Genomic DNA, 22,444 nt, shown 5'->3' on the forward strand with positions numbered 1-22,444 from the left:
GTTGACCAAGTTTTATCAAAATCAAAGGAAGTAGACATCCTACGCATAGGATGTCTACATGCTTATTTTTCGGCCAAAAACCTATTGTGGGCACATGCATGGCTTCCCTAGTCCCTTTTGAGTTCTTATTTCAATTTTCAAGTCATTTGGGTAGTCAGAACTCAGTTTACCAATAAATCTGTGAAAAAAACGCTAACTTTGGACTATTGAGTGCAACAGGATCCATGGCAGCCACAAAGTTGCCTGCAAAGAAGAAGAGGATGGCTATCAAGGACTACTTAGAAGAAGTGGAGCCTTTTGTTATCCCAGAGGGAACCTTGAAGCCCACAAGCACTTGGATTCAAGATGACCTACTAGAAGCCAATGATCTGAGAATCTACCAAGGAGTGTTTAAAGATCCGGAGGGAAATGCAGTGGACCTACCCATGATCCCTGAAGAGCTCAATGAATTTGTCATGAGCAAGATGGGGGACTACTTGGAGAAACTAGATCTCCACAATTACTTTGAAGCCTTGCCATTAGGGATTGATGTTAAAAGAGTGTGGGAATTTGTCACCACAATCAAAGAGGACGGCATAGCCATAGTTACAGATCTGCAAGGCAAGCCTAATAAGATGATTGTCATCACAGGGAAGGTGGTGGCAGTAGCACTTGACCTCTCTAACAAAGGAGATAGTGTGACTAAGAGGCGGGATGACATTAAGGTCTACTCAGAGAAGAAAAATAACTATACATTTGAAGATATTGCAAACCCGAAGGTGGCCATCATGAGCCAATTATACAATCAGTACTTCCACATGTGTACCAAGTGGTCACAGAAATACAGGATGCCACCTAGAGCTATTGCCACCACTTTCACTTGGGTGATGCAAAAGAGCCGCCCGAGAGAGATAACTTATGCCGCTTACATTCACTACAACCTTGTGAGAATGGGGACCAAAAATCCCACTTATATTGTGCCTGGTGAGTTGATAACCAAAGTCATCTATGGAGCATTGGATGCCAAGGGAAATTGGCCTCTACCTCCCTCCCAAAATTATTGGCTCAAGCTAAAGGAAGATAAAGAAGAAGAGCCTCCTGAGGCTCCAAGGGTAGCCACAAGGTTGAAGCGCCGTTTAGAGACAGTGCCAGAAGAGCCGCCACAGCCCAAGAAGGGGAATAAGGCAACTCTATAGGTGCCAGTAAAGGAAACAAAGTCACAGAAAGCAGCAAGGCTGGAAAGACTAATGGAGAGTTTCAGAGCTGAGAGGATGCTAAAAGGGGGGTCTGAGTGAATTATGGAAGCCCTCACTTGAGGCTATGTCTGGATCTTCTCAAAGTACTCAAAGGGATCGCTTTGAAGATTATATAAAGAATTTTGAGATTTTAGATGCTACCGCTAAGAATATCCCAAACATACCTTTTACCAAAGAAGAAGTTGATGATGTGAGGTGGTAGCTGCTAGAAGAGCGGGAAGGGGAAGAAAGAGAGAGGAAAACAAAGGCTGATCGGGACTTCAAGAAGAAGCAACCAACCCCATCATTAAGCCGAGAATCTAGCCCTCCACATCACCACCTCCTCCTAGTCCTCCTCAACCCCGACAAACTGAGAAGTTGAAAAAATCTGATGGGCAACAAGACTCCAAGGAAGACGAGGAAAAAGAGAAAGAGTAGAAGGGAGAAATTGAACCAAAAGATGAGAAGCCAGATCCAAAAGAAAAAAATATAGAATATTCCTTGATCTACTAGCTGCTTGATACTCTCAAGAAGAGGCAGCTCATGCATCTTTTCAGTTGTCTGGCACTAGGCCCAAAGAATATATGTTGAGCCCTCGATTGGTGGAGTTGAAGGAAATGGCCACAGGTACAATGGATTTATAGCCACAAGCCAATGATTGGGATGAGGTGATGCAAAGACTCACTGGGCTCAGAGCAAGGTCTATCGCCACTGAGATTGAGTGTGATAATCTTAAAGTAAATAAAGTTCAAATCAAAGCCGAGGTGGACTCGCTGCAAAAGCAGGACCAAGAGAACACACAGAAGCAAGCCAAGCTACAAGCTGATTTGGACGCGGCACTAAAAAGATTCCAAGATCTAGAAAGTCAGAATCAGGCAGCAAACCAAAAGCTTCAAAGAGCAGATGAGGAGTATAAGAAAATCAGCAAATCACTCACGAATGCGGAGAAAGAAAGGGACAACTTGACACTCCAGCTTGTGGATGAGTCCACAGAAGTGGAGACTTTGAGGAATGCTAAGGAAAAAGCTGAGCTAGAACATGAGGCTAGCCAGGAAAAAGTTATAGAGATGAAAGATCAAATAAAAGTGAGAGATCAGACAATCCAGAGGCTAAGGGCATCTCCGGACAGAGTCAGAGCCACGGCCTCAACTAGCACTACTTCAGAGAAGGATATGTATGAAGAACAGATGAAGGAACTCCAAAAGGAGTTGACACTAGAGAAGAGACAAAGATTGATGCTGGCCGAGTGCTCCCTAATGATGCAAATCCGTTTGGAGGATGAGAACAAGGCCATGAAAGATGAGCTAGCAGCCTTGAAAAAGAAGATGGATGAGGATCTCAAGAAGATGCAAACTGAAAATGAAGACACCAAGAAGAAGCTAGAAGAGGATGAGAAAGCCAATGCTAAATTGAACGACCTTTTAGTGACCATGGGGGATCAAGCTAAAAAGGAAAATAAAGCATATCAAAAGCAGATCGATGAGCTAAAAGGCCAACAACAGACTAAAGAGCCACAATTGAGCACAAGGCCAGAAGCTATGAAAGGAATTGATATAGACAATCTGTCAAATCCACTGGACACAACAATGCAAGAGGACATCCTTGTGGGACCATCTCAAGAGCCCCGGGGTCTGACACGAGAAGAAGAAGACAATCTACAAAAGGCAATAGAAGCAGCCATAAAAGACACCGCCAAAGAAGCAATGTATTGGGAGCAGAGGATATTGAGGTCTATGACCATTCATAAATTAGACGCAAATGTCATTCGACATGAATGGCTACAACCCTCTCTCCCATATCCTCTTCTCAAGTATGAAGCTGCTACACTAAACAAGAGCATTAAAGAGGAGCCAATAGTGCCACTATACGAAGAAGATATCACCAAACCAGAAGGTGTTAAGCTTATTGTGGACTCTCACCCAAAATGGAGGAAGGCATGTCTAACTAAATACCCACATTATTTAGTACATCTGGTAGAGGCACCTAAAATAATCAGAGACAACCTTAGATTTTTCCCTCCACCTGGAAAGAACAAGAACTGCTGAAGAAAAGCCACCCCACATGGCTCAACTACCCAAAGCTGCCAGGCTTGAAGGTAGGTGAGAGAATGAGTGAGCAATAATGGTGCAAACCCTAACGGGCGCCATTAAACTGTTCAGTGGCTCGCGTGACCTCTCTTGCATTATGCTCAGGAAGATATGTAAAACCCTTCTGGCAGGTTTTTTTTTTTTCCAAGAAAAAGATCCTTCTATTAGTTAATGAAAACTGCCCATAGGGCTACATCCACCTCTGCAAGAGAGGGCTACAACAAGCATGATGGGGAGACTCTCCCAATGAAAAAACAGCATATATACAATGGGGCTAAATCAAGAAATGGGAGGAGGGAAGAGCCACACAGGTGGACAGTAGTGCCATCTGAGCACCCCCTGGACCATGGTGTAGAAAGGCCCAGGGCGCTAGAGTCGAAGGAAAGCCTCGCGGCGCTCCCGCATGCGGTCGGAGCTGCCCTGTAGTCCCTCAAGCTGTCCTCTGAGAGTATGGATCAGCTCTACCCAAAAGTCACGAATAGTCTCTGCTGGTGGCACAGGGCGAGCCTCAAAGATGCGGAAACAACGGGCCCGCCAGATGAACCAAAGAGCTAGGCCGCTGATGAGCTCCCAACACTCCTCTCTCTCACTGCACCACTCCTGTGGAGTAAGTTCTGTAGCAGGCTGGAGTGCAGGTCGCCCCCCCTGTATCACTATCATCCTGCTGGTGGAAGATAACTCAAACTGTAGTGCCCGGCCCGTGAGGGTGGACCAAGCCGCTGCCCCCCAAGTGTACTGTCGAGTCGCGGAGAGGGCAGGCATCAGCCGAAGAACTCGTAGCCACACCTGTTGGGCCGAAGGAAAGTCCCAAAGACATTGTCGCTGACTCTCCACCAACTGGTTACAGGCTATACATGCGGCCGAGAGACCACTATGCACAAGCCAGCTCCCTACTGTTGTGGCTCTGTGTGCAACTAACCACTGGAACAAAGTGACGCGCCTCGGCTATCTGGAGTCTCGCAGCCTCTGCCAAAAAGCTGCCAAGAACTCAACTGTGAGACCCTCCTCCTGCCAATGACGTGTTGCAGCGGGGCGGGCCTCTCTCTGCGCTACAAGTATATGACGTCCAAGCCAAACAGTGTACTGAGAGAAAGGGACTCCTGGGCGGTCTGCAAAAGAGGAGGGGTCCCTCCATAGCCACTCACAAGGATCCCACTGTACTCGTGCCAGTGGACAACACTCCCAAGCCCATAGTCTCCAGTGTCCTGCCTCGAGAGCTGCTGGGTCAGGGTCTATGACGCAAGTCCTCCCACAGATGCCCACAACTCGGATCCTCTAGAAACAGCACTCTCCTACCTGCGGGGCCTCTACTGTAACTCGTTGTAATCGTCCCCCACCCTGAAGCTCAAAGAACAGGGCTGGGACAGTCTCTGAACAAGCCCTGACTGAGATGAGAACCTCCAGTCGTGTGAAGGCTCCCATCCATCGGGGTGCTACAGGCTCGAGAGGCGTGAGCCACTCAGCTGGAACTGACTCTGAGATGTCCTGATACATGCTCTAAACCCCTCTCATGCCCTGTAGCTGGACACCCTGCACCTCCTCTGACAAACCTGTGAACTCTAGCCAGTCACCTAGAGAGCACGTTGGACCTGCTGCCATGGGACCCCATGAAACATGAGGCCTACTCCCAACCAGGTGGCCTCTCTGAGTGCTAATCATGGGGTTCTAGACGAGGGGCTGTCGTAGGCGCTCCTCCGTGCATGTCGATTGTCTTTGCTCTAGGCCACGCCGTAAGAGCTCCCAAGAGCGAAGCAAACTCACAGCGAATCGGTCCTCCAGTCTCCTGCTCAAACCAACTCGGCGCAACTCTGTAAAGATCCATCTGGTCGAAGGTTTCCAAGGGCCTCCTGACTGAGGCACCGTGGCACGAAGCCTTTGCAGCAAGAACTCTTTCCAGGGCTCCTCGCCTGGAAGAGGTCCTGTGACGACGAACTTCCCAAGAAGGGCTCTGCTCTGCTGTGCTGGATCAATGATCCCAAGCCCTCCCTGAGAAAAATGAAGTGTGATGACCGACCAAGCCACCTTGGCTCAGGCAACCTGAGTGTCGCAACCTGACCAAAGGAGGTTCCTGATCAGCCTCTCTACCTGGCTGATACAAGAACTCGAGAAGATCCAGCAAGAAGTGATGTACCACATAGTTGCCAACAACACCTGGTTGGCAACTACTACTCTACCAGCCAGCGAAAGTCGTGCTGAGCTCCAGTGGAACAGCTTTCTCCTAATGGACAGGAGAAGAGGAGAAATCTGCTGCTCGGGGGACAAATCCAAACCAACCTGGCAACCCAAGTATCGAACTGCAGTCCCTGGGGGAATCCACCTGAAACCCTCTCCTGGCATCCACTCTGGCACAGGAGCACTGCGAACCAAGAAAGCCACTGTCTTTCTCCAGTTGATCAATGCGCCCGATGCACAGCAAAAGGTCTAAGAGCCTGCCCACACCTGTGTAAATTGGCCTCCTGGCCCTCTAAGTACAAGGCTGAGTCGTCGGCAAACTCAGCGTCCAGAAGCTCATCTCCCCGTATCGGGAGTGCTAAGCCCCTCAAACCAACCTGCTGTGACACCAAAAATCTGCTCATCGCCTCCGCATAGAACAGAAAGAGAAAGTGGGCAAGAGGACAACCCTGTCTGACCGATCGTGTGAGCATGAAGCGCTCACCTCTACCTCCTACCAAAAGCACCCGACTGTGAGCCTGTCTGTACAAAGCCGACACCCCTCTGATCCAAGCATCTGAAAAGCCCATCCTGCGAAGCGTGCCCTCTAGAAAGTCCCAGTCAACTCTGTCGTATGCCTTCTCAAAATCGAGAAGAAGAATCACAAGGTCCTCCCCACGGAGACGTGCCAGGGCAGAAGCCTCCCAGAAAGTGAAGATGTAGTCAAGGATACTGCGTTCCTTGACAAAACCTGTCTGAGTCCCATGTATAAGGCTCTTCAAAAGTGGCTGAATCCTCAAACTCAGAGCCTTGGCAAGAATTTTGTAGGCTGAGTTGAGGATGGTGATGGGGAGCCACTGTCGAATCTCATCCAAGGAGCCACCCTCCTTTGGAATGAGGTAAATCAGGCCCTCACTCATGGTATCCGGCATCACTCCTGTGTGGAGAATGTACTGAAAGGCACTACAAAGATCTGGGCCAAGCAAGTCCCAGTACTACAAGAAGAAGCTGGGAGTCAGCCCATCCTCACCTGGACAACTACCATGAGGAAGGGCCCTAAGAGCCGTGTGCAGCTCCTCAAGCTGAAGAGGTATCTCCAGCCTCTGGCGCATCTCCTCAGTCACAAGACAAGGCTTCTGCGCCCAAACCTGCTCCCTGCATGCATCCTGTCTCTCTGACTGGGGCTCAGCCGTCAGTAGCTCACGGTAAAAGTCAGTAGCAACTGCACGCATATCCTTAGGCTCACAAGAAACTGACCCATCGGGTCTCCTCAGCTGAGTGACCTTGGCATGCGAGTACCGAGGTCCTACTGTCTCAAAAAAGGAACCTGTCACTCTGTCACCTACCTGAGTCCATTGAGATGCCTTCTGGTGAAAGGCAAACTCATGGCACCTCTCCTCTGTGCAAGCAAGCTCTTGTCGAGTCTGCTGTAACTGCTCCTCCAACCATGGACTGTCTGGATGCCACTCCTGCATCCTCTGTAGTGAAGCAATGCCTCATCTGAGACGCTGCTCCTCCTCTCTCGCTACAGCCCGTCGAGCCAAAGAGTCTTGGAGAAAAAAGTGGCCAAGCTGAGCTAGGCGTAAGGCCACTCTGTCTGCCGGTAGAGCTTGGCTGTCCATGCCCTCTGTCCAAAGAGCCTCTACCCTCTCTCTGAGTGCTGTGTCCAACAAGACCCGCTCTGGGATGCGAAGCATCGTGCTTCCACTCCTCAGCCTGTCTGCCACTGTGAGGATCACTGGTGCATGGTCCGAGAAGGATTTCCCTACCAGGATGCCCACTGATCCCCCCAAATCACTGAAGTGGTCACTAGTGTAGAAGCGATCTATCCACGATAGATTCACTCCTCCCACTCTGCGGTCTGATCTAGAGAAGGCAAGCCTCTCTGGAGGCGTCACAAAGCCAGAATGCTGCCATGTATCCGAGACCCTCAAGGTCATACACAACCTCTCCCAAGATGCTAACTCGACTCCATGCACAGTAGCATGGCTGCCTCCGATCCTGTCAGAAGGGTCCTCCAACATGTTGAAGTCCCCTCCTACACACCAATGGTCAACCTGTGGCAAAGACTCAACAATCTGTGACCAAAACTCTGCATGAGCACTCGCCACATTGGGCGCATAGATGTTCAGGAAGCCCACAAGGCCACCCTGAACCTGCAAAGTAATCCACTGAGCCCTGCCTGGCACAATAATCCCTCTGCCCACAATGGCCTGCTGCAATGAGTTCGCAATAGTCATACATACCCCACCCTGGATGCCTCCAGGTCCAAAAGCAGCTGACCAAAAGGTATCATAACGTCCACGCAAAATCTGACCACAGCGCCGGATGCAGCTCTCAGACAAATGGTGCTCCTGAAGCATAAGGAGATCAATCTCTCCTCCCACAAGGCAACGCTGAAGCTCCTGCCGCAATCGGCCCCGCTGTCGCTGAAACTGGGGCCCACCTATTCCCTGCACGTTCCATGAGATGATCCTCATGGGGAGCGAGAGAGAATAGATGCTGCAGCAGTAGCAAGACGGGCTATCTTCGAGGCAGGCTTGGATGGGGAGTAATCCACATCCGAGCGTCCTCTAGATAGGCGAGCCTGTAGTGAGTGCCTGGCCCAAGCCCAAGCAGAGCGAGCCGAGCGTAAAGCAACCTCCTCTGTCCAAGAGTCCTCATGTATGTATACATAGGAAGGCAAACACTGTGTATCAGCAAAAAAGTACACCACAATGTGCCTACATCCTGCTGAGTCTGGGGGTGTCACCGCAAACTTGGCCAGTGGCCACAAAGTCTGCAGCAAATCTGTAACTCCAAGTTCTCCCTTGTGGTGAGAGAACTTGAGAACCTGTGTATGCAACCATCCCACCACTGAGTCGAGGGACCACTCTGTCTCGATCCTACCGCAGAGAGGAAAGGAGAAACCAACTGGTGAGTCCAAGGCCTCTGTCCCCCTAGCGGCGAGGAACAGAGCGTGGACCCTGAAGCAGGCTGCCTTGTGGTCTGCTGCGGAATCTCCGAGAAAGCGAGTGAATCCGTAATCGAAGAAGTCCCAGCGGCGTCGGAGGTCAATGCTCGTCAGACTACGAGGGATAGCTGCAAGGGAAGATGTCTGAATATGCAAAGGGGGCTGCAAGAAGGGCTGACCCTCTCTCGCTAGGCGACTCGTGGAAAAAGCGTTGCCAAGAGATCTCCTAGCCGCCGGCGAGGGAACAGTCTCCTGAGTCGACTCTGGTACTGAAGCAGGAGGAGGGGGAGAAGGAGATGGGGGGGGCGCAGGAGAAGAGAAACGGGGCGGGACGACAGAGATAGGGGGGCGAGGTGGGGAGTGGGCGGGAGCAAAGGGCGGGGGAGGGGATGAGGAGGAAGAGGGGAAATCTGAAGGTGGAGGGGCTGGCGAGGGTGAAACGGAAGAGAAGGCTGGCGTAGGAGGCTCCTCCTGCTCAAGAGGACCAAAGAGGTTCCCCATGGGAACCCACTGCTGCTGAGTAGGCACCTGAGGGCCACTCTGAGTGCCAGGCTATCGCTGTGGCCCCTGGTGTTGACGGCCACGGGCCTGCTGCCACCCCTCCTCCGCTGGAACCCCAGGCTCGGAGGGTGGCTCAGAATCTGTGCGCTGTGTCGCTGGCTGAGGTTGCGGCCCAGCCTTGGCAGGCTGGGGCTGAGGGTGAGGTGCAGGTCGCGGTCTCCTCCGTGGACAGGCCTTTGCTAGGTGGCCCATCTGTCTGCAAATGAAGCACTGGTTCGGGAGACCCGAGTACTCCACACTCTGCCTAAACCAACCCCCACTCACCCGAGGCAAAAGGATGACCTTCGGGAGCGTGTGGGTATCTTTGACCAAAACTCAAACTGAAGGGATGCCGGCCGCCTTGGCAGCTACTGATGCTGCCGTACGAGGTGTCTCTAGAACATTCTTGATGGCGGAGCCAATCCTGGAGAGCAGTGGAAGGTACTCCCTCCGTAAACCCAAAAAGCAGACTGAGATGGGGATGTCTGTCTCCTCTACGAGCACATCCGAAGTCGGGTCAAAACTGTGTCGCCACTGTCGAAAGTGGGCGCGTGATGCTCAGATAGCCAGTGGACTCATATCTATGACCTTGGAGGCCATCTCGGAAGTCTCGAACTCGATCTGGTAGTACCCTCGTCCGAGGATCTGGACATCCAAAATCTTGCCCACCTCTACGAGAAGGCGGGCCTGGAGAAGGTCACGCAGCTCTCCTCTGCTGGGTTGAGTGCCGAGAAAATTGCAAATAACCGAGGCTGCCTGCAGACGCTCTACCTCATCGGCTAGGCTCACTTGCTCTGTCGGTGAAAGAGCAAGTCGAATAGTGGGCTTAGCGGTGTCCCTATGAGGGGGCTTCGGAGGAGTCCCTCTGAGGTGGAGCATGAGCCTCCATTAGTGTCTGCTGCTCTGAAGGAGAAGGGCGGACAAGAAGGCCAATGGTTGAGAGCTCGGCAAGGGGAAACCAACTGAGAATCCACTGCCAGGCAATTCAAACGAGGCCTTCGGAGGGGGGGGGGGGGGATAAGGGGCTGGAGCGGCGAGGCTGCGAACAAAAAAAGGGGGGGCAGCGGGCGGGGCTGCACTCTGGCTGGGCTGCGCGCAGGCTGGGTGTAAGCTCAGCAATGCGCGTGGACAGACAACGCGCAACAGGGGAAGCGCGAGGGCGAGGGCGAAGGGGCGGCTATGGCGCGGGGGAGCAGGAGCAGGCGGGGGGGGGGAGGGGAATGCTCAGGAGCAGCAGCGAGCCGTCGTGCTCAAGCTTCTCCAAAAAGAGCTATCAAGAGGTCCCTTCTAGCAGGTTTTGAGATCTTTAAACCTAGACAGGCAACATACATCATATTCTTCTTCCAAGACACATATAGATGTGCGTATGAACTATCTGCTCAACCTTCCCATGAGGTGATACATACCCTCTACCAGCGAATAATGTTTTTGCCCTCGTACCATCTCCAGGCCTTTGAAGAAGCATTCTACACCGGTTTCTTCACCATCGATACAGATATATTCGGCCCCACATTACTGGCACAAGATGCACGATATGAGTATGTTCTGAAGATGCGCAAAAGCCTCCACTGAAGAAGCAGTTCTACTCTCATGTCGGGGACGACATGATCTAGGAAGGGGGGAGTGTTAGCGGTTGGACACACTCAACGGAGGATGATTGCCCGGCGGGATACTAATTCCTTTGTAATCATTCCTTAATTGAGAAGAAACCGTCATTTCACCTTTGTAAATAGTGGGGCTTGCATAAGCTTCCAAATTGTATCCCATTTTTGACATTTAGACTTAGTAAATGGTTAAATTGGAACATTAGGGTTTGAGATTGTAAGGTATTTATACCACTTTTGATTTTAATGCAAAAAACCTTCTATCATTTTTATAAGTTTTGTCTGTGTGAGTTGAGCGTACTCTATGTACGAGAGAGAGTGAGAGTTTATCTTGATGCTATGCACACACTGGTGGTCGAAATCATGTGTGGAGAAGTGCAACGTGTTGCCCGCGAAGAGAGCTACGCGCCAACACCTACATTGCAGGTGTACGACCCGGCTTTGCGAGATTGACCCACGAGCTAAATCTGGTGATTCGGTAAGCATACGTTGTTCGTTTTTTCATTTCAGCATATCCACGCGTTCGCAATGAGTAGAGCTACGCATTAAGCATGTTAGTTTTAGAAAACGTTGACGTGTAAGTTTCGACCATACATCCTACGCGATTCTGCAACGGATGTTTAGGATTGGGGTTTTGGGTCAAGGACCTTAGAGAGAGTGACCTATTGGTGTTAATAGGATTTCCCTCAAGTTCTGTAGCGTTTCGAGAACTTTTGATGGGTAATTGACTCTTGAAAGCGTTGTAGGAAATCTTCTCTTGTGTACTCTTGAAGGCTGTAACTTAGACATTGGGTAGAGACCTCTGTAGGAAGTAGTTAATAGTCGATCGAGTGTAAGATGACACCCTATGCTTGCTTCCAGGAGCCTGTGGGTCAAGCTTCGTCCATAGCTGACAAATCTTGTTAGGTGAGTTCTCGTTGTGCTGACGTCTGTCGCGGCGTATCCGCCAACAATAAGGCAATGCAGCCTTTTCACAAGAGGCTACTCTTTTGCAAGAGCCATAGTAGACACAACTATAGTGCAAAAAACTGGATGATAAGGCTGTCAAATGCACTTTTGTTGGATACAGTCCTAAAAGCAAAGGCTACAGGTTATACCATTTGCAAAAAGAATGTATCTTGTTTTCACAAGATATTGTATTAGTGGAAGATTTTGTTCATCCTTTGTTATCATTTGCCAAAAATGAATTGAAAAAGCGAGGGATGGGGCCATTTATGATTCATTCTATATCACCAAGTGGAGCCATTGAACTTGCTGCATTGGATGGATGGGAAATGCCCAATTGGATCAATGATTGTGTAGGTTAAAGAAATATCACTTACCATTGACTCAAGAGATGCTTGAAAGGGAACATGCAACCCACAAAAAAAGATAAACATGATTGCATGGTTTGACAAGCATAACAAGAAGCAACAGAACCTGGGGGATTCACTCTATATACAAAAAGGGACGCCACCTATGAGCGGATAACTTTGATAAAACCCCTACATATAGGAATCATATTAGGGAATATGACCCCCTTTATACGCTTATACGACAATCAATAAAGAAAACTATCATACCCCTATCTTACACAAAAAAGTTAGATCTCACATGATTGAACTAAATAAAACTAGTCAAAGAGTTTCTAGCATAATGACTAGAAACATACTAAGGAACCACTTCTATTGATAACTAGATGTACCCTCAATGTATCTTAGTTTGATTTTCAAACTATGTGCTCGATCAACCTGCACTTTGGTACTCATCCAATTATGACCTATCTAAATTACTAAAAAAAAATGGTTATAGTGTTGTGTTAGGTTCTCCATGTAAATTTGCATCTAGACAAACTCTTTATAGCTTTTATCCCTCAATAAATGAACTATAATAAAAAAAGAATCAATTGATATAAAGCAGTGTTAGTTCTTGCATGTATCTTTGTAGCTATTGACTTACAAGGTCAAGGGGCGCAGATTCTTTTGAGAAGCCATGATTTTGAAACACAAAAACTTCCTCTCATATTTCCATTTTCTCACTTCTCTCACCCCACCCACATATGATACCCCCCTCCCTTATCTTTAAGCTTGGGAGATAAATTATTGGGGGCATGTTCCTAACTTATACGATTATGTAACTTGTAAAAAAAAAACCCTCCCCTGCACTTACGTGTTGCGGTAATTTTTCCATGGTGAATCCCCCGGGCGAAAGAATTGGTAGCAAAGAGGAAAAAAAAACTGGAAGACTGGGAGATGGGAAAGACTGTGCGAATTCATCAGCTTACAACTATTGAGGAGGATGAAGAGAGTTGGGATCCTTACATTTCTATCAAGCTAGGAGCCAACATGTTACCTATTCATGTGCTAGTTGATTGAAGTGCACATTTGAATCTAATTGGTTGGGATCTGTACCAGAAAATTCCATAGTTGGTCCTACAACCATTGGAAAGAAAGTTCACAGGATTCAATGGCATAGTACTATCCCAGACTACATGGAGATTTTGCTACACATCAAAGGATTACCATGTTCCCATAAATTCTTTGTACTACCTCCAAACTCCCCTGATAATCAGCTAATACTAGGTACACCATATAAACACAAATACAAGATGTATATACATTGGTCAAAAAACCAAATGTATTGTACAATGGACCATCATGTGAAATATATTGCATTTTCTTCCATGGAAGATACCAGGTATCTTTTCAAGAACGACAAGAAAAAGATTAGGGAATCGGCCAATGGCTTCAATGCAATAGAGGCACAACAATAGGTACCACTGGCCATACAGGAGACGAAAACTATAGGAAAAACAACCCAAGAAAATTTGGATACCAAAAAAGACACTTGTCCAAGTTAAGCCTAAGCCACCCAAAGCACCTCTAAACAATAAATTTGGATACCTAAAGGAACTCCCAAATTTGAAGAAAAATTCATTTGGATTCCCAAAGTCCAATTGCCATGCTTATCTCCACAAATACAACCACGGTGTTCACCCACAACTAAAAGAGCAAATCGAAATGTCATGTGGCCTACAAGAGTTCCAAAACCAAGGACACTTAGTTACAACCAAGTGTGGGTACCTAAGCACCCCATTATAGTGGAAAATTTGACAAATCAAATGTGGATTCCAAAACAAAAAGATTCACTAAAAACCACACCCCACAATGACGCTTCTAAGTGACCACAACGCTTGCCAAAGTCAGAACCCACTATAATGGTGTGGCGTCCCAAACCTCAAACATCGAGCCTAAAAGGATAAAACCTTTTGACAATTTGCCAATGAGCTGTAGAATTACAATGCTTACTACATGATGGTATATGCTCTCTAACATAAGAACATGTAAACCTCGTTGTCAGAATGTCTTAATCACCTTGATTAAAACCCACCTCTTGCATAGCATTGATTTTTCCATGCATTGACCAAGTATGCATACATAGGGCCACTTTGCTTAAGACCCCCCTCACACATAGCATTATTTTTTCCATGCATTGATCAAGTATGCATACATAGGTCCACTTACAAGGCCTTGCATAAGGCACTGCTTTGATGCCCATGCATACCACAATCCTGATGACACATTGCCATTTAGGAGAACTCTGACTAGGAGGGGAAGGAATTCTAAATGCGGACCTATTGATCAAATGAGTAAAGTGCATTGTTTTATCAACTTTTTTGTTATAATTTACGTTTGATCTCTCTTTTTTGATAATTTTTTGAAATTAGGCCATGAGTAGAAGACGTATATCAATAATAAGAGACAAATGGCAAAAATGATCCCTTAGGTGTGTGTGAGTCGTACCGTAGCCCGAGGAAGATTTTCTGAGCAAACTAAAACCCGAGCGAAGATTTAAATGGAATGGTCTACAGAGCATAGAAACCATGTCAAGATGAGCATGCTTCATCTCTGCGATTTTAACCTCTCCAACTCAGAGGAGGCAGGTCAAAGAACTTTCCACGAAGGTACCCTTGGAGACCTATGGCATTTGCAAATTGTTTTGATGTGTGAAACCAAGGGTTAGCCCACTCAAAACCAACAACATTCAAAAAGAGAATGAAGTAATTGCTTTAGGCTAAGCTCAAGCTTGGAACCAAGGGATTCTAGTCCATGTTTTCCACACCACGGTTGGCAAATGTATCCTTTCCAAGTTGGAGGGGATCAAAACCATAGTCACCAAGAAGTGATCCGTTAAGCCATTCAAGATCGACAAAGTTGCCACCTCCAATAACCCCACGATGCACGACTTCATTCCGGAGGAGGGTAGGGAAAAGACCTTCTTGGTGGACATGCAAATAAGACAGAGAGCCATTGGAAGGGGCGAAGAAGAGGGAGGGGTAGGACTTCCACGAAGAAGTTGCTAAAAAAAGAGGACGGGCAAAGAGCGGTACTCTATAGAGAAGAGATAGTTGAAGAGATATACCATCACCATAACTGCACAGAGAAGGAAGGCGCTTGGCAACTGGATTTTCTAACTCTTTTACCTGCAAGCAAACTCCCCCCCCCTGTGTGTGTGTGTGTGTGTATGTGCGTTCGGACTCAGACAGACCATCCCTCAAAGATGGTCTCTGTGTGTGTGTGTGTGTGTGTGTGTATGTGCGTTCGGACCCAGACAGACCATCCCTCAAAGTTGGTCTCTGTGTGTGTGCGCCTGTATGTGCGTTCGGACTCAGACAGGCCATCCCTCAAAGATGGTCTCTGTGTGTGTGTGTGTGTGTGTGTGTGTGTGTGTGTGTGTGTGTGTGTGTGTGTGTGTGTGCGTGCGTTCGGACTCAGACAGACCATCCCTCAAAGATGGTCTCTCTCTCTCTCTCTCTCTCTCTCTCTCTCTCTCTCAGACAGACCATCCCTCAAAGATGGACCATCTTTGAGGGATGGTCTGTCTGAGAGAGAGAGAGAGAGAGAGAGAGAGAGAGAGAGAGATGTGAGTGTATGTGCGTTCGGACTCAGACAGACCATCCCTCAAAGATGCTCTCTCTCTCTCTCTCTCTCTCTCTCTCTCTCTCTCACTCAGACAGACCATCCCTCAAAGATGGTCTCTCTCAGACAAACCATCCCTCAAAGATGAACCATCTTTGAGGGATGGTTTGTCTGAGAGAGACCATCTTTGAGGGATGGTCTGTCTGTGAGAGAGAGAGAGAGAGAGAGAGAGAGAGAGAGAGAGAGAGAGAGAGAGAGACCATCTTTGAGGGATGGTATGTCTGAGTCCGAACGCACATACAAAGAGAAAGAGAGAGAGAGAGAGAGAGAGAGAGAGAGAGAGAGATGTGCGTGTGTGTGTGTGTGTGCACGTGTGGACCAATAAGTGGATGCTCTAAAAGATTCATAAACAAAATAAGCCAATATCTTCTGCCTTTGCATGTTGGATAGCTCTTTTGAAAGTAAACTTCCCAACATATGTATTAATTATTTGAAGACGAGGTGTTCTTGCTCACTATGGACACAATTGCATGTGGAAGAACCTCAAGGAAGTGGTCGATTATAGGGCCCAATGCTTCTCTTTCCTTCTGCTATGCTTTCACCAATCTAAGCATGGCTTTTCATGTAATTCCTTGAGGAGGTGTGAATGCTTCATTGAGAGGTCCATAACACATTTGATTTGTTGGTTGTGGGCATCAACCATAGGTATAACAAAGCCTCCATTACATCCAAATCATGCGAGTCTTGACTCCTCACACAAATACAAAATCAGACCAGGCTTAGAGAAAGAAAATTACTAATGCTGTGACCGGGCTTTGAAAAACAAAATGAGTACTACTGTGATGGGTGGATGTGAGTTCATGCTGGCATAAGGGAGTATTCTGGCAAGTATTTTGGAAATGTTGAGCACGGTATTTATGAGACACCCACATGCACACTTTGTTGAATGCCCCGGAGCAGTGTTCGGGAAGAATTATTTTTCCAAACATACAAAATTCCTTCCTTGAATTTTCCAAGAGGAAGTTTTAGAAATTTAGGTTACTTTTTCACGTTTTTGCACTATTTTCTCTCTATTTTGGGCTGGAATTTCTCCTTCTTCCCTTGCCCCCAACCAGCATGTTTGAAATTGAAAACGACACAGTATTAAGCCGAGACATATTTTTCTTGAACACTGCCCCGGAGATTCAAGGCTTCACACCCGGATTCCATATGCTCTCCACGAAGTAGCTCTACAACAGCAGACGAGGTTGTTGGCATCAAATAGGCTAGGGCACTGAATACCCTGCAGCAAGAATGGGCATCGAGCATCAGCCTGCATTATTTCCTGCTGACGCCGGCGTGCGGATGATCCTCAACAAGCTGTTGTGAAACTCTGCAAAACAAAGCTTTGAAATTTTGAAGCCGTTAAACTAAAACTCTGCAGTGTCAACCTCTCCTACCGTCAAGGTCCAGGGTCGTGGGGCAGGGGATCTCGGTCACTCATCTACTGTCCATTACTGACAGTAATTTCAGCACGGGCCGTCAGATGTGAGACAAATCAGCACGCGTAATCACTCATGGCAATGATTGGCAATCATTTTATGACACCTCAGCATGCGGAAAAATGGCTGCCTGTACTTGCGCTGCAGGACTGCACATGCTCGTCGTCAGAGTCCAGTGCTTGGCCCCCCTCCCCTAGACCTTGACGGCCGGGAAAGGTCTTTTACTGACCTTTCCCTCGTAAAAACTGCTCCCGCCATGGCTCCCGGCTCCCCACCGGTCGCCATGGGGTCGCACTTTTTACGGGGAAAGGTCAGTAAAAGACCTTTCCCTACCCCATCAAGGAGCGCACGCCAACGTTCGTGCATAGTAATAAATACATCTCCCCTGACGAACGAGTGAAGTAAGGGCAAACTTGAAATTCTCCCTGTGTAACTTTCTCGGTTTTTTAAAAGGCAAGTAATCGAGTTTTTACAATTTCAACCATTTAAAATACAATGGACGTGGATCTTTTTCTAACACTTGCACTACATATGACTCCATTGTAAACTGTGCTAAAAAAAGCTTTTTTCTAAAAACTTGACAAACCTATGCATGAGGAAACAAGGAATACTTAAGGGAAATTACATAAATTTGAAGGTTTTTACACTATTTTACATTATATTTCTTCAAAATTTATAGGTTTCCTCATCTTGAAATTTAAAGTTGAAAAGTAAATTTCAAAATTTGTAAGTGAGATTACACTAAACCTAGATTTTTTTCGAGCACTGAAGTTTGTAAATGAAGCATCTTATGCCCTTCGCAAAATGAAACCATCTCACAAACCTTGCTCCACAAAACTGATGTAACAAAATTTATAGTTGACAGTACATTGGACCATATCAAAGTAATTTGAATCAAATTCATGTTGGACACAAGTTAAAAGTTGTTTTATATTTTTAAACATTTTAGCATCTTTAAAATTAAGGACCTCATATTTTAAAATTTTATTGATCTTGTTATATATTTTAGCATCTTTAAAATTGAGAATTAGTAAAGCATTTTAATATTTCAGACAATTTATAGCTCTATTGATCCATCTTGAGTGAGTCTGCAGTCAACAATGATTAGGTAGGTACATAACCATTTATCGTGGCCACAAGCTTGCTTATATGTACACATATGCCTTAATCTCCCGAATTCAAAGTAGGCAGGAATGTACTTGCCATTCTTCAAATCATGAGTAGTTGCATTAAAATTGAACTTAATTAAAGAGGCTATTATGTTTGTAATGAGACACATGTTTTCTAGGTTGGCATAGAGGGATCGAGGAAAAGGGGAATTACATACTCTTTGACAATATTTGATTTTCCACGATTTACCTATGAAGACTTAAAAAAAAAAGGAGTCCAAGAGGCTCAACCGACTCATGTGCGATGCAAGAAGCATTCGAGTGGGAGTTTGAAGCCCTTTGGGAAAACTGATCAAGGTAACTATTTTGGAGAGTGTTGGTTTTTGAAAGTTGAGAAAGTTTTTGGATTGCCTACATGAAGAGGTGCGAGATAAGGTCGAGTTGGATGGCCTGATGTTACACAAAGAAGACATAGCAAAAGAGGGGACCAAGAAAATTCTGAAGAAGCGCAAAACTAAGCAAGGTTTTCCAGGTGCTGTGGTGTGAAAGCACAATGATGCGGTGGTAGCCAAGCCAAAATTGGTGCAGAGGGATGGAGAATGTATAGTCTCCAGTTGTGGAGAATGTATAGGTGGTTCTAGATCAAGAAAAAGGTGTGCTATGGCTGTTGAAGCTCCATTGAAGAGAGGGTGCAGTTTACATATGAGGTCAAAGTGGTGAAGATAGAAGAGATTCCCAAGCTCAAGACAAAGAAAGAGGTTGAGATGAGGGATAGCAACTCTATGGATGATGACACGAGTTGGGATACCAAGTCGTTTGGTTTAAGGTATAATGAGTTCAATCTCTTGCATGTGAGTGGAGATGTAGTGAATATGTGCGAGGAGCAGGGTACGATGCAAGCCGATATGCTCGATGAAGACCAAGTGGAGGAACTCGAGCCTACATGTGAAGCCATGCAAGTAAAAGATGTGCGGTGCCATGCTAATGGTCATGTTGGTTAAAGTTGCAGTGGAGAGTGCTATAGTGGTGCAGGAGGTACACATTTGGCCAAAAGGGATGAAGCAACCTTGCATATGGAAGAAGACAAGGATAATGTGGTAGAGAATGAGTTTCTCTCCTCCTTGATGGAGCATGATGTAGCGGAAGAGAAAGTGCTTGATGAAGAGTAGCTGATAAGAAAGTGGTGCTAGTCAACCTTGAAGGGCCCATTTAAGACAACGTTGCAAGTGAGAAGGCAAGCATGGAGCCAAAGATAGAGGAGCTCTCAATGCAGCATCTATACTCTATGGATGATGGATGTTGCTAGGTTGTGTCCAAGCTTTCCAGGGAGGTTTGTGTGTGGGGGTTGAAAGGTACATTGATAAAAGCAATTGTGCAGTGGGCTATTAAGCAGATACAAGATCTGTACGAGGAGGATCTCGCTTTACATGATTGGGGGGCATGTACACATGGTATGTTTGATGAAAGTGATGGTATGCTTGGTGGTGCCTTATTTGAAGTGGGCAGTTTGCGGATGGGTGCTTGGCATGGTGAGAATATGATGATGGCAATTTGTGTATACTCTATGGATGATGGATTTTGCTAGGTTGTGTACAAGCGTTCCAGGGAGGTTTGTGTGTGGTGGTTGAAGGGTACATTGATAAAAGCAGCTATGTAGATCTGTTCGAGGAGGACCTTGCTTTACATGATTCAGGGCAATTATACATAATATGTTCAATGTGAGTGCTGGTATGTTTGATGACAGTGATGTTATGCTTGCTGGTGCCTTATTTGAAGTGGGAAATTTGCGGATGGGTGCTTGGCGGGTGAGAGTATGATGCTAGCAATTTGGGTGTGTGGTTGGCTATATACCTTGGTCCAGCACTATGTAAGCCTCATGCAGGTGGATGGGCATGATCAATGCTATGTAGTTGACCCAGGTGGTGTCCATGTTATAAAGGAGGGGATTGGGTAACCCACTTGAGTAGGAGTGGTGGGTGACAAGTGTCGAGTCATTTATATATGGTGGGCTTTTGTGGTGTACAAAGAGTATGTTTGGGTGTGCAACTTTTTTAGTGCAGTGAACATGTGTGTGGTTGAACATAAATATTCAACAAGGGGGTTGGCAATGATGGTGCAAGCCAACTTGGTTGATGCCAAGAAAATGTGCAATGCCAGGCTAAGGCTAGACATAGGTGGAGTGCAGAAGGCTAGAGCAGGAATGAAGGCCCTTAGAAGGCAAGCGGCAGCGGAAATGTATGCATGATGTGGTTTTTTAGGCCAAGAAGGCTCCAAAAAGGGCCAATTGGGATGCCAAGTCAAAGTGTTCAAAGTGTAGGAATAGTGCCCAAAAATGTGGTGCTCGAGATGCTCTAGAAGTCCATCCAGCATGCCGATCTTTCCGGATAGTCAATCCAGTCTTGAATGAGCAAATTATGGCATGTGGAAGATTTGTCGGGGGTCAGTGTGGGCCAACTTGACTGCATCGAATAGGCATGCCAAAACAGATTTTTTTAGCTTGCCAAGGTTCTCAAGAGTTGCATGCAATGTGGGCAGTCAGCCAAAATTTACAGCTTGTCGATCAGAGTCATGGGCACCTCTATGCATCCGAATTGAGCTTTTTCCCCACTTTTACGATTCGTTGTTCAAGGTCATGGGGCGGTTGGGATGCAACATGTAACATTTAATGGTCTATTAACTTGTGTGTAGCTTAAAATAGCATGAACATTGTGAGGTCCCCACCCCGTCGTCTCAACAATGGATCTGATGGTAAACTTGGTGGCCACTAGATCTATAGCGGAAGCAAACAAAGTGGTCTCGGTTCATCTAGCGAACGATCTCTCATCACAAAGTGAATTGAGTTCGAGCCTACTAGCAAGGAGATCTAGCTCCACCTCGCAGGGGAAGCGTGATTTAACCTATGTAGCGATCCTAAGACCCACCTTCCAAGAGGAGAGAAACCTCGAGTGCCTTTTTCCCCATGTTTCAGAGGCACGTACTCTCGAGATTTCACCGCTCTAGGGCCAATGAGTATTACTAATATCGAAGTAAGCACAATGGGGATTGAGAGTTCCCGACCCATCGGGACCACCCATCTCGTAGGCATTGGCAACCTGAGCCAAGCCCCCACTTTCCACCCCCACACTCACACTTCCTTGTGTGACCTAATTACTACCACAAAAGTTGTTCAACATAAAGATTCCTTGTTTAATTCCGAATCACATTGTTCGTTAATACAGCCCTTCAACCAGTATTGCAAACAACACCAAGACAGAATTCTAGTAAAAATTCTACTCAAACTTTTTCATAAAAGTTACAATGTTCTGGAGGTACAACATCCCCCCTCCAGCGAGAGTTCACTCCTCCCGTTGTCGCCTAGCTGCCCATACAACTAGGTATGTCCACCGCATAGAAAGCAAGACGTGGGTTCCCACCACATAGAAAGCAAGTCGTGGGTATCCACCGCATAGAAAGCAAGTCGTGGATTCAAGAGCCCTTAACGAGGAACTCTGCCCCCTGTGATCAGTAAGGGGGTCAGGACTGATTCAACATTGGAATTAAAATGAACATGTCGAGCTAAATTTTCCCTAGCAGACATGATTTCCTATTGCAAACAACATACCCATCAAACAGTGCCTTCCTACTTTAGAATTTAATGTACAATGATTTCAATGCCGAGGTTTCCGTCGGATTTCTCCAACATGTTTGGGGATATGAGAATTCCTAACTAGCATATGCAATGTTAATTTAAACAACTTGAATAAAAATATGATCTACCTCTTCCACTTCTTTATCGATGGCCCGTGAGATGGCCGGTATTTTTTCCTCCATAGGAGCTTTCCCCTTTTCGTTGACATTACTTGTTCCTGCCTCGCGATCGTGGGCACCACCGAAGCGCGTCTTCTTAACCGGGGCCATTTCTCACTACTTTAAATGATTAGCTTGGAGAAAGAGCTAAGGTTCGCAAGCATCATAACAGTCCAATGGGTAGATTAGTGACATCAATTAATTTCTCCTATATGAGAGATCTAGATTTCTTTCATAAAGCAATCATTAAGGATGGCACATAATCCTATGGGAACCGGCTCTAAAATAATTATTCGGCTTACATGATTAAGAATAATTAGGATTTCACTATTGGAATTACCAGAGAATTGAATTAAGTATGATTAAACTATTTCCTGGCAAATAGACGATGCAGATTTACCTTAGGCATATGTGTGAGGAAAACCAATTCTTAGAGTCTTAATGACAGATTAATTCCTCCTTAATTAAAATCTTAATGCATAAGATAATGAATTCAATTAAGCTTCATTGTTAATGAGTGATTAAAAGAGTGATTCTCTTCAATCTACACAATTACTAGCTTACCGATTAATTACTATGCTACCTAGAGAGAGAAAATTCTGATAATTATGTTCTAATCAT

General features: G+C 46.4%; 1 pseudogene; it reads right to left on the minus strand.

Moving 5' to 3' along the window:
* LOC147422733 (uncharacterized) overlaps positions 1-17,213 on the minus strand; it is an 82,106-nt pseudogene extending 64,893 nt beyond the window's left edge.
* Positions 17,214-22,444: the final 5,231 nt, after the last annotated feature.

The sequence above is a fragment of the Adiantum capillus-veneris genome, chromosome 27, assembly GCF_014529385.1.
Source record: "Adiantum capillus-veneris isolate H3 chromosome 27, ASM1452938v2, whole genome shotgun sequence".
In the NCBI taxonomy this organism is placed as follows: domain Eukaryota; kingdom Viridiplantae; phylum Streptophyta; class Polypodiopsida; order Polypodiales; family Pteridaceae; genus Adiantum; species Adiantum capillus-veneris.